Source organism: Monodelphis domestica, chromosome 3 (assembly GCF_027887165.1).
Source record: "Monodelphis domestica isolate mMonDom1 chromosome 3, mMonDom1.pri, whole genome shotgun sequence".
NCBI classification, from domain to species: Eukaryota; Metazoa; Chordata; class Mammalia; order Didelphimorphia; family Didelphidae; genus Monodelphis; species Monodelphis domestica.
Window position 1 is genome coordinate 166,892,617 of NC_077229.1, and position 12,392 is coordinate 166,905,008.

The 12,392-nt window shown below is 40.1% G+C and overlaps 1 protein-coding gene across 6 annotated transcripts in view; it reads left to right on the forward strand.

Annotated features, from left to right (window-relative positions):
- The first annotated feature begins 2,916 nt into the window (after positions 1-2,916).
- The window catches only part of AZIN1 (antizyme inhibitor 1), a 32,568-nt gene continuing 23,092 nt past the window's right edge, over positions 2,917-12,392 (forward strand). For 5 of the 6 annotated variants that reach the window (XM_056820214.1, XM_056820216.1, XM_007488175.3 and 2 more), the window contains exons 1-2: positions 3,177-3,317; positions 9,748-9,885. The gene's annotated coding sequence lies outside the window, so the exon portion shown is untranslated. 6 annotated transcript variants of the gene reach the window in all.

The following is a 12,392-nucleotide window of genomic DNA, read 5'->3' on the forward strand; positions in this document are numbered from 1 at the left end:
GGGCTAGCTGCAGCCAGAAAAAGATTTGAAGAGCCCTGCTAGCAAAAAGATAGCCATGACTTGAGTTCCATATACAAGGCTGAGATGAGAATGTTGAATCCACCCAGATCCTAAGTCTATCTCACAGAGGTCCAGAGTTTCTACCTCAGATTCTCATGACTTCCTTTACTGGAAGCATCAATTGAGCATCACATGACACTCCTTTGCTTGCTCTTAGGCGAGCACAAATAGTAAACTAAATAAATTTAAACTTCATTTCTTTTGAACTCCTAGATTATATTAATCATCTGGCTAGGGAACTTCTAGAACAGTGATGGTGAACTTTTTAGAGATGGAATGCTGTGCCTATCCCAGAGACTGAGTGCCATGTACCCCCTCCCCACAACATGCTGAGTATGCCCCACCCCCTCCTACACAGGGGAGAGAGCTCCCATTGGACTGCTAGGTAGAGGGGTAGATGATGTAAAAAAATGTCATCAGGGATGGTAGAGAGGGGGAGGGGAACAGCTGCACCAGAGAACCTCTGCCATTCTAGTAATGAACTCTGGGGAGATTGGGGGAAGGAAGAGAGGGTGGTCAAGTGCCCACAGAGCATACTCTACATACCATCTTTGGTACCCATGCCATAGGTTTGCTATCACTGGTCTAGAGTCTAGGAGAGCACCATTCCCTTAACAGAAATCTAAGGACTCAGAATCACCTTTGATCCTTCCTCTTTGTCAATGCCCATATGGTAATCAAGTCTTATTGGTTCTACCCAGTGGTAGGCAGGTAAATGTTTAACAACTGGCTCTAAGGAGAGGGAAAAAAATATGCAAAACATTTTAAAGTTTAATTTGTGTTATTAACATTTTCACCATCATTTTCTTAAATTGAGTCAATCAACAAAATAAGCCAAATCCTGATTTGCAGCATTTGCTTATTTCTGAGGGGTAAATGCTTCCAATGAAAATTTAAATTTTCACCCTGGTTCTACCTCAGAAACATGTTTTGAATTGTTTCTTCTTTTCTATCTCCAGAGTTACCAGTTTAGGTCAGGTCTAATTATTATTATCATAATTTCCCAATTGATCTTCCTGAATCCTCTAAACTATCTCATTATGCACTCCCAGATTAGTCTTTCTAATGCATAGGATGGTATAAATGGATAGAAAGCTGTCTAGCAGTCAGGAACAGTTGGGTTCAAAAGCTACCTCAGACATAGTGACTCTGATCCTGGGCAAATCACTTAACCTTTCAGTACTCAATAGAGTCTCTAGGACTCTAAATTGCAGAATGATTGCAGATCTGTATTGGTAGAGAGAGTTGTCTCACTTGGGAACCCTTACCAGCAAAGGAATTGTTTTACTTGCTTATATTAACACCATGGCACTTGATGAACCTTAATAAATACGATTTTTTTTTATTCATTCAAACTAGGGACAAGAAAGAGGAAGTGACTAGTCACATGACTAGTTACTTGGCAGAATAAAATCTTCTGATTTCAAGCACACCTCACTTCCTCCTCCGATACCCCTAAATTTTGCAAATTTATTATTCTTTCCCCCATTATAGTACAGTAGAAAATTATTTGAATTTAGAGCTATAGGTCTGGAGATTTCAATAGACATTTACTATTATAGTGAGATTGAGATAGTCACAACCTATCTAGGTTTGTTTGCTCATCTGCAAAATGAGGAGCTGTACTATACAACCTCTAAGGTCCTTTCCAGTTCTAAGTCTATCCTTACTATTGAAAACGTCCCCATCCCTCAAAGTCCAGTTCCAATGAAGATTCTCTATGATTAAACTTCCCGCCCTCACCCTCTAGGTTAGAAGTGATTTCTTTCTCTATGTAATGCATTGCAGTACATGTTATCCCGTATAATAATGATTTGTGCATATATTCTATTGTCCTTAACAGTGTAAGCTTCTGGAAGTCAGAGACCTTATCTTCATTGTTTTTTTCTACATAGCTAGTAGGTACAAAGACAGCAAAATTATTCAAATGAGGAAGGATTGAATATATATATATATATATATATAATGTTAGCTTTTTATCATTTATTATTTAAACACTGATGTTGTAATTCACATTGAATCACCTGGCAAACCCAAGTAGCCTTTACACCAAATAACAGAGCATTATTGTAAGCAGCAGAACTCTTTACCGAGGATACCTTAGTCAGTAAAAGATCGGTATTAGTTAAGGAGTGGTGAGAAACAGGAAAGACTCCTAATCAAGTTTAGGCGTAGCCTAGTAGCTTCCCCACAAAAGAAACACTGTTGCACTGAACAGGCTATTTGCGATGGTCCTTATTTTACAGTGCTTCCTCAACACAATGTACACGTCAGAGCACCGGGGTTCCCGCCCTCCCCCGGCGAGGTCTGGGGAAAAATTAGAGGGAGACCTCACAAACACTACGTCGCCCGCCCGGAGACTCAGGGCACCCATCTCACAATGCGGCCGCGGCCCCTCCAGCCCTGAGCGCAGGCGCCCGTCGGGAGGGGGGGGGCGCCGCGCGCGCGCAGAGCCGGCCCTTTCTATCTGTTCCTCCTCCTCGGCCCCCTCCCCTCTTTCCTCCTCCACCACCGCCTGCCTCCCTCCCTCCCTCCCATGTCCTCACTGCAGTCCCCTCGCCAGCAGGGGAGCTGATCCCTGGCTTCCTTGAGGTGGGGAGGGGGAGGGAGGCTGGCAGGCGGCTAGCCCGCCGGAGGCTGCGAGACCATAGACACCTGCACCGCCTGGTCGCGTCGCCCCCCTCCCCTTTCCCAGCCCTTTCCCTCACCCCACACCTTCTCCCCTAGCTCCTACTCCACCACCCCTCCCTTTTCTTTTCCCGAGTGGCCAATCCCCGCCCCGCTCGAACAGTGGCCCGGCCGGCTGTGACGTTGACAAGCCCCGCCTCCTCCCGCCCCCCCATATAAATACGGGCGCTTCGGGCGCTGCCTTCCCACACTCGCTTGCTCTTCGTCCCGGCTAGCTTCCCCCATCTTTTTGCGTCGTCGTCTTTTTCTTCTTCCTTCCCTCAGTCCCTCCCTTTCTCGCTCTGTCGCTCTTCTCTTTTGGGAACCTGCCTATCATCCCAAATCCCACCCGCCCCCTCCTCGTTTTGGGAGTGTTTTTTTTTAATTAGCGTTTATTTTTTTCTCCTCGGCCGCCGTCGCCACTGCTGCATAGCTGGTGTCGGTGCCGCGCTTTTCCCCCCCACGTCCTCCCCGCAGCCTATGGCCCAGGCCGCCTCGGGTATTTCTGCTCTAGGTAACCACATCCCTCTTTAAAAATTCCGCCTAAAAAGAGAAGACGCTTTACCCGACTCTTTGGGCCGTTATCTCACGTGAGTACCGACCCCTGAGGGGGCGCGTGGCGGCAGCGCTGCGCGGCATGCGGGGCGGCGCGAGGTGGCTGGCGGAGGCGGCGGGCGGTGCCGGAGGAGAGTTGGGGGCGGGGGGAATAGGCCGGCGGCGGGCGGCTCTGCCCCGGGTGCTCGGGCAGGCTGGGGGGGGGGGGCGGTTGAGGAGAGTAGTGCGCTCTCACTTCCCGGTTGCCTGCCCCGCTGTCCCCGGAGCACCCTGCCGGGCTCATCGCCTCTAACATGGCGGCCGCGGGTGCGTGGTGGCGGGTGTCTGGGCCACCCGGCGGCCCCGCGCTGGCTGCGACTGGTGTGGAAGGTTTGCGAGCGAGGCCGGAGCTCGAGTTTCTCGGACCTCCTAAAGGAACCGACGCTGCCTCCTCATCTTCCTCTCCAGGCTGGGTCAGGCTCTCCCCCACCAGCCACTGGTAGTGAAGGGACGGGGCGAGGGGGGGGTGTCTCGCCGCCGGGGGTCGTCGTCTCCTCCCTTCCCCCCCTTCCCGTCCCTCTCCCGTGGTGCATTGCTGTTTCCGGGGAGGGGGCCTCTTGAGTTGGTACAGCCAAAGAGGGTCTGGGCTCATTTCCCTCCAGCGCTGGGTGACTTGGGAGACAGCCCTCCCCCCAGGAGGAAAAGCAGAGGTGGGGAGAGCCGGGAGATGGACTAAGAAGGAGACAGACTGCCCAGCCTGGCCAGACATCTGGGAGTTCAGTTGGCACTCGGAGCCTGATAGAGTGGAGCCGGCCTCCGCGTCGGTTGGCGTGGCTGCCTCTGTCGGGGGTTTCGGTTATGAATGGAGCGGGGGCGGGTCCTCACGCCAGGCCTCTGGTGACAGCTTCCCAGAGTTCCTGGGGTGGATCCCAGCTGCAGAGTAGATGTACCCTTTAGTTGGAAGAAGGTTGACCGAATTTGGGCCAACCGGGGGTCCTGGCCCGGGGGATCCCCCAGTGTCAGCCCCTTCGGGAAGACTCGAGGGCTACCGCCCCGCCCCCTGCGGCGCTCACATTGGGCGGAGGCGCCGTCACTCACTCGAGTCACCTCTTGAAAGTAAGGATTAGTCACTTCTCTACCCTGTTCTTTTTCTTTTTTGATGGAAAGCAGTAGAGATGAAGAGTAGATTTGGGTCAATTAATCCTCTCCACCTTCAAAAAAAGTAGCATATACTGTTTGTGCAAATAAAAAAAAAATATATATATATATATATATACACACACACAAATTAAATACTCAAGCAGATGTGAAGCTGGCTTTGTCCGGGGCACTGGTCATGACCCATGACAGTTGGATTCAACTCTGGTGGGCAATTGAAGGTATTTAAATCAGAAAACCCATTAGTGAGCTCTTCGAGTTAGATGAGGGAAGTTTGAGGACTTTGGGGAAGATGTTGGCTGGGTTTTAACTGGTTACAGCTTCCCAGAGCGCCAACAATCCCGATACTCGCCCCCCAAACAACTTGCTCAGAAAAATGGATTTCTGCCCAGAAGAAATGCCCTTGTCCTTATTTTAAAAACATCGATGCCTGTTTAAGGAATTAAGAAAGCTTTCAACCGTACTTAAATAAGCAGCTTATTTCTTTTTTGCAGACTTGTTCCCTTGTCTGTTTTGTGTTTGTGTGGAACGGTTAAAATTGTGGGTATTTCTTTTTTTTTTTTAAGAATTGCATTTATTAGCTTACTCCATTTCTATATCCACCCAATGTGGGGGATGATGCCCAAAATTTCTTTTTCCAGTTTTACGCTTAACCTTTGAGAAAGAACCTAAAAGGAATTTCCTCCCCGTGCAGCATTCATTGCTGAAGCATTTTAGCGGGTTTTTTTTTTGTTTGAATCGACTGTGGGTGGTAAGGGAGGGGGAGGAGGAGGAGGAGGGGGAGGGGGAGGGGTTTGTTCCGGTCTGGACCGCTCCAATCTAGTTCTCTTCTTCCTGTCACTGAACAATGCTGCTGCCTAGGAGAGCTTAGTCCTGCCTATGTTGTGGTGGCCTCTAAACTATCCCATTTGCAATATAGATGGCATCTAACCTGCAGGATGTTCAAGTCATTTCTCTGGCACCTTTAATTTCTCTCCTAAGTGGGCATATAAGCAAGGGGAGACCAGGCCTGATTTTGTATCTTAATTAAGGAGAAATAAAAAAAGTAATGCTGGTGAATGTTGCCTATAACATCCTTTTTTCACTTAAGGAAAATAGTGACATCCTGTAAAAGCTTAGTATGAAAAGTCTAGCTCTTTTGGAAAACCTGTTTTTAGGTGATGAGCAAGTAAGAACTGCAGTGTTAAGGGAAGCAAACAAAGCTGTTGACAGCAGCATTGTTGCAGTGTGGAGAATACTTGCCTGTATATATTATGCATCCCTTTTCTCAGAGGTAGTAAAATCTGGCTGCTTGTTTAGCAAAGCTTTGTATTTAAGGATGCTGACAAGACAAGTATGCTGGAGGTGGAAAGGAAGTGGGTGCTTGCACAAAGTGAAGTAGTAATAGTGACTTGGATTTTCATACTGATGCAGTCAATTGCCATTAAAGATAAAGCAGCACTGGATTTTAGCTAGCCTTACCATATGATGATTGGTTGGTTTGTTTTTAATCAAATGCAATACTATTATTAGCCTAATATGGTTAGTTTTTCCCAGGTAATAGATAAATAGGGACAGATGTGTGGGTTTGGAAATTGCTACTGCTAAAATACTGCTTTTGAAGTTTTAAAAGTATAGATGAAAGTAGTTAAATTATTTTCCTTATAGTTAACCCTGTTATGGTAGGAAAAAGAACTGAGCTCAAGTAACAAATATTTAATTATTGATTAGAATATTTGTACTTAGTTCAAGACCCACTAATTAAAATGATATCTAGGAGCTTCTCAAAGAATTAAAAATAGAAGCAAGTAGAAACAGTAGGATGAATTGTGCTTTAAGAATTTGCAGTTGTTATGATTAGAATATTTCCCCAGTTTTTAATATGATGTAATGCAAAATATATTTTATTTCTTAAATTGCCAACTAGATCCAAGCACTATTATTAAATGCTTACCATAGAAGTTGAAAAGCTTAGCACCCAATTGTTTGTTGTCTTAAATTCTTAAGTAAAAAGGCTACTGTTTTGTAAAGAAATGCTACTGTATAACAGTTGACATGACTTCCTTCTAAGCAACATAAATGCCAGTGATTTCTGAGGGGAAAGTTTTTTTAAATTGGTGTTTGTTGGGTCTTCTCAAGAAGTTCCGTAGGAAAGAATTACTATAAGTAGGACGAAATTAAGCGGTCTTCTCAATGAATTTGGTGAGAATTTTGTTCTATAAAAGTGACTAAATTATTCTCAAAAGCAATATATTATAAAGATAGGTTAAAGAGAACACAGCTAAATAAGTAAGCCATTGGTTTCTAAAAATCCCTTATATCCTGTGGTGGTTGCTCAATATTGTTACTGTTTGTTAAAAATAGAATGGAATGGGTTTTCTCAAAGGGTTTGTGAGGTGCTGTCCCTTGCTCACCTTGTAAACTGTTGGATGTGAACAATGCTTTAAGAAAAGGATGAGATTAACCTTTTTTTTTAACCCACCATCATTTGTTGCCATATTTCCATATCCCATTCTTCTCTTTCTTGGCTTATTACTCTAAACATACAATAATAATTATATTGAAGCTAAAAGAGGTTAATTGATTTTTTTTCCTCCTGGGTCTCCAAATCATTAGATCAATGCTGCTGCTTCCTTTTAACCAAAGAACCCTTTCTGGTAGAGGCTCTAGGGCCTATTTCCCATTGTTATTTCTTAACCCCTGGGGCATTCCTTGATTTTCTTGGACTTAACTTAGAGATGGATAGGTCTTGGCGAGATCTTTGAGACCCCTTTCCTTTCTTTTAGAGCAGTGGTATCAAACTGTAAGAAAGGAGGGCTACTAAGCAGTATATTGATTTAATTTTTAAATAGATTTTTTTTCCTGTTGCCTGATTATATATATCTTAATCTGGTTTGGCTATACTCAGGAGTATCTTGTGTATCAGGCCACAGGTTTTAGAGGACTCTGCTGAGTTTGTGATCTCTGGGTTACATTTTGGATATTGGTCACAGCTTTTTGATTGTATGAATAACAAAAGAGCTGTTTCTTTGTTATTCATAACTTATCTCCTTCCAGAATTTTTATTGCATGTAAATAGGAGGTTGTCATTCTTATCTTTTCAAACTAAATTGGAGTTATTGACCTAAAATATTCAAAGATTGAGGTGAAGCTAGTCTAAAATTCAACCTATTTTTAAGTAGTGATTATTTATGCAGCAATCCTGAAAATTCCCATCAGTTATTCAGATTCTTTTTAACTGAACAAAATTGTCATTAAACATGTTATACTTTTACACTATTTTAATTAAGCCATCAGGCTTTGAACAAAGATGCACTTTGATCAGGTAAGATAATAACTACTAATTTATATCTGTAATTACTTAGAAACCTCAGCAATAAAGAGACTCTTAAACCTTTTATCCAAGGTACATAACCACGATCAGGAATTTCAGTTTCTTTATTTAAAAAATAGGGATAATAATTCTGTTGACCCCTTTCTATTACGTTATAAATTATGGCATAGTCTTCCTAGACTGCATAAGACAAACCTTATAACAGGATTGTTGTAAAGATTAAATGAAATTATTTTGAATGGATGGGAATATAATATAATCAAACATTTATTGACATCTTATGTGTATTAGGCCTTTGAGGGCATTCCCTGTATTCAAGGAGTTTGCTTTAATGGAAGTTCCTTGAGGGCAGGAACTATTTCCTACAAAAGGAAAATAGTTTTTTATCCACTGCCCCATCACAATACCTGGCACTTAATGGCTGTAGAATTGAAACTGCCATCATACTATATTGATACTAAAGAAAGATAGTTTCAACATATAAACATAATAAAAATTTTAAATCCGTACTTTGACCTACAAGGAGTAAATAGATATTAAGTGTCTGCTATGTTCCAGGCACTGGGCTAAGTGCTAGAGATGCAAAGAAAGACACAAGCTAGTTCTCATTCTTGAGGAGCCCACAATCTAATGAAAGCATCCTACAAAGAACTATGTTCAGGACAAATTAAAGATAATCAACAGAGAAGGCATTTACGGTTAAGGGGAAATAGGAAAGACTGCTTATAGAAAGTGGGATTTTAACTGGATTTAAAGGAAGCCTAGGTGGAAGGGAAAACATGAAGGAAAGTCGGTGAAAATATTCACATTGAGCTGAGAGATGGCATGTCTTGTTCCAGGAACAAAAAAAGATCAACATCACTGGATCAGAGTATGTGAAGGAGAAGGAGGTACATCAAACTGGAAGGGAATGAGTTTATGAAGGACTTGAAGGCAAAGCAGGAGTTGGAATTAGGAGAGTGTTTTATCTGACTTGTTCTTTTAAGGAAGATTTTGTTGGCATCTGAGTGGAGGATAGATTGAAGTTGAGAGACACTTGGCAGACCTACCAACTAGCAGTCTCTTCAAGTAGTCTGGGTGTGAAGAGAGCCTGCATATGTGGGTGGTAGAAGTGTCAAGAGAGCATATAATATATATGAGAGATATAATTAAGGCAAACATTGGCAACTTATTAAATAAAGGGAATGAGAATTAAGGAGTCAAAGATGTCACCTTACAAAACTAGGGAACTAAGGATAGTGGTACCCTCAACCCTAATAGGGCTGTTAGGAAAAGGGGAGAATTTGGGGGGGGAGGAGAGATAATGAATTGAGTTTGAAGTGTCTACAGGACATTCAAATGGAGATATTCAGGAACAGTATATTTGAGGTCCCTAGAGAAGTTAGAGCTAAATAAGTAGATTTGAGAATTATCAGCAGAGGACATTGAATCCTTGCTTGCTGATGAAATCACCAAATGAAATAGCCTAGAGGGGGGAGAAGAGAAGAAGACCAGAGTCAGAGCCTGAGGGACCTAACTTCTGGAAGATCTAGCATGAGAGGCTTAGGAATTATCAGAACAGTAAGAGAACCAGATTAGAATGGTGTTCTGAAAACTAAACACAATAGTACCAAGGAGGATTATTTTATTATTATTATGAATTAATTATAATTATTATGGATTATAGGCTTTTTGTAAATAATTTATTGTTTTAATTTTAAAAAGAAAACATGGTACAAGGGGAATTGTAACACTGCTTAATTTCACAGTAATATGCTTAATGAATGAGTTTTCCTAAATATAAATATTAAATAAATATATTTATCCTTTTTTATCTAGTTGATTACTTCAAGTTCCTTTCTGTTCTGAATTCTGTTTTATCATTTAGAGAAAAGATGTGTGGTACTACCAACAGAATATCAGACTGGTTTAGATTTTGTTCCATGATGTTTATATAGTTAGAATTTTTTATTTAGGAATAACTTAAAATTCTTATGGTTGGGTCATTTCCAAGTACTTTTTATTTTCCTTTTTAGGGCGAACTTTCTGACCAGGTATACAACTATCCAGAGGGCCTAGGAGAAGTGCTGTATAGAGAGCAGTTCGACTTCAACGCTGAGCCACCTTGGGAACCTAGCTGATGATAGGAGGGTTCCATCTCCTAACTTGTCCATGTAAGTGTTCCCGAATCTCACTTGGAGGTTTTATTGTTGTAAAGCATTTTTGTTTTTATTTTTCTTATTTTTTGATGGGTAGACTTGCATGTTGTTAAGCATTCGTCTTTTGGTAACTTGGTTTGTTTAAACATGTAAACTAGAAATGCTACAAGGACCTGCAGTAGAGTTCTCCTGGTGTTCTAAATATAAAAATATTAAGGTAAAATTAATGCTTAACGGTACAGTAGGTAGGTATTATCTTGTTATAGTATTGTTATTGTATATGTCTTAGACACAGCCCTTATAAATTTGTTGGTTTAACTATTATTTGACAGTTATCAGCTCCCTTCCACAGTCTTATGTAAAATTTTAACTACATCAATTAAGTTATTTCTATTTTTAGACAGTGTTTGGGAAGATTTAGAAGTTTGCCTACATAAAATCTAATCCATGTCTTAAAAGTTGACACATTACTGTAATTCAGTATGTTGGTTTTGAGCTTTAGATATAGAGATATTTGTATGCATATATGAAAAGTTATTTTATATTCTGGGCTTTTTAATATTGTAGTTTGGTGGGGAAAACATTTTATTCCACTGTATTAAAAAAAAAAAAGATTAATTTGGATTTTTCAAATTGGTATGTTTGGCTTAAAGCACCGATCTTTTAAAAAATACATTTGCTTCTTAACTTTTCTTTAAATTATTTACCTATGTCTTAAAATTGAGGAGAGAGGTCTTAGGTATGTTTTGAGTTGTTTTAAAATGGACTATCAGACTGAAGGGAATGTTAGTCATTAGTGGAAAGATTTTAACAGAAAACTGGGTGGTATCACTGGGTCTCTTGTGTTGCCTATGAGGTCATCAGACATTGTGGTTTTGTCTTTGTTTGATAGGATACTTTTAGTTTAATGTTGTCCTGAGTCTTATTAAATATAAAGGTGAGCATTTAATTAGTTTTATTTTTATGTTAACCCAAAAAGGAGTTTTAGCTTTCTTAAGATCAGTAGGAAGAAAATTGTTATTTAACAGTTTCGTTGTGATTTGGAAATACTATAGATTTTTTATTTTCCTCAGTTACTATGATGTAGCAAAGAAGGAATATCAGGGTAGTTGTTTGAACTTTGAAGAAATTTAACTTCTAATGTCTTGATTTTTAATTTTTATTTTAAAGGACTAGTTTGGAATAGATGGTTTAAGTCCCTTAACAACTTTAAATCTATAGCTTCTAAACATTTTCAAACAAATTGGGCAGATTTAAAGGGAGTTTTTATTAATATGTATTTCCAAATATTTTTATATTATTTTAAAATAGTCTTATTCAACACCTAAAGTATTTCATCAGTTTCTCTACACCCTTCCCTCCCCCCTTTATATAGTGTGGGCTGTAGACATTTTGCTCTTTTTTTTTTAACCATTTCTTCTAACTAGGATTTTGAAAGGTGGGGGAAAGTATTTCTAAATTGATATTATATGAGGATTTTGACTTTCAAAATTGTTGCTAAAAGAATGTCAATATTAAAATGTTAGCATTTAGGAAGTTTCCTGTTTTATTGCTCTTAGACTTGGGCTTCAGTTCCAGTTTTTCCATTAGCTGAGTAACTTTGAAAGTGAAGATTGAGTTAAATAATTTCTATGGGTATTCTCCCCTCTAGAAATTCTATGATTTTCTATCATGCATTTTGTTTATGTAATAAGCAAGTGAATTTGCAGTGACTTCAGGTAGGAAATAAGAAATAAGATCTTGGCCTTTTTTCCTGATTCCTATTTTCTTTTTTGTAATTTTCTGTATTCAGTTACTATTAAAAGGAGAATGCTCTCCTTAGATTTTTTTTTTTATTGGCATAAAGGAAATGTAGAATGTAGAACCTACAAAAACATCATGCATAGAAACTTTGACCAGTATCACTAATTTTTGTAAGCAACCACACCAAAGAGCAAGAGGAGCACAAATTACAGAAATGTGATATCACTGTTTAGTGATATCAGCATAGTTTGGATTAAGTGATTTATTGGGGTTATAATTCCCTCTGGGAATAATACTAAGAATACAAGACTTGGAATATAAATTTGCTTAGCATCAAACATGTCTTCAATTATAGGGGTTGAAGTAAAAAAAAACAATTATAAAAGCATATAACATTTTAAGTTATTGGTCCTTACTTTTGAAGCATTATGCTATTAATTGAAAGATTAACTGTCCCACTCCTAGTTGACTTTGCATAAGTCATGTAACTTTTATTGATTTCTCAACTATAAAAAGAAGAGTTGGAGTAGGTTCCTTCTAAAATACTTGAGTTCTCAATGTATAGTCTTATGACATTTGTACTACAGATATTATCCTCATTTACAGTAGGACATGAAAATTCAGTAATGTTTCACTACTTGTTCATGACTTCAAGGATTTTGTCAAAGGCCAAATTGGAAGCCAATTCTTTGTAGCTTTCAGGTTTAGCTTTCTCTACTATGCCAGTTTGCCTATTTAAAATTGTCATCTAAAGCAGAGGTTTTATAGTTAGTAGAGCC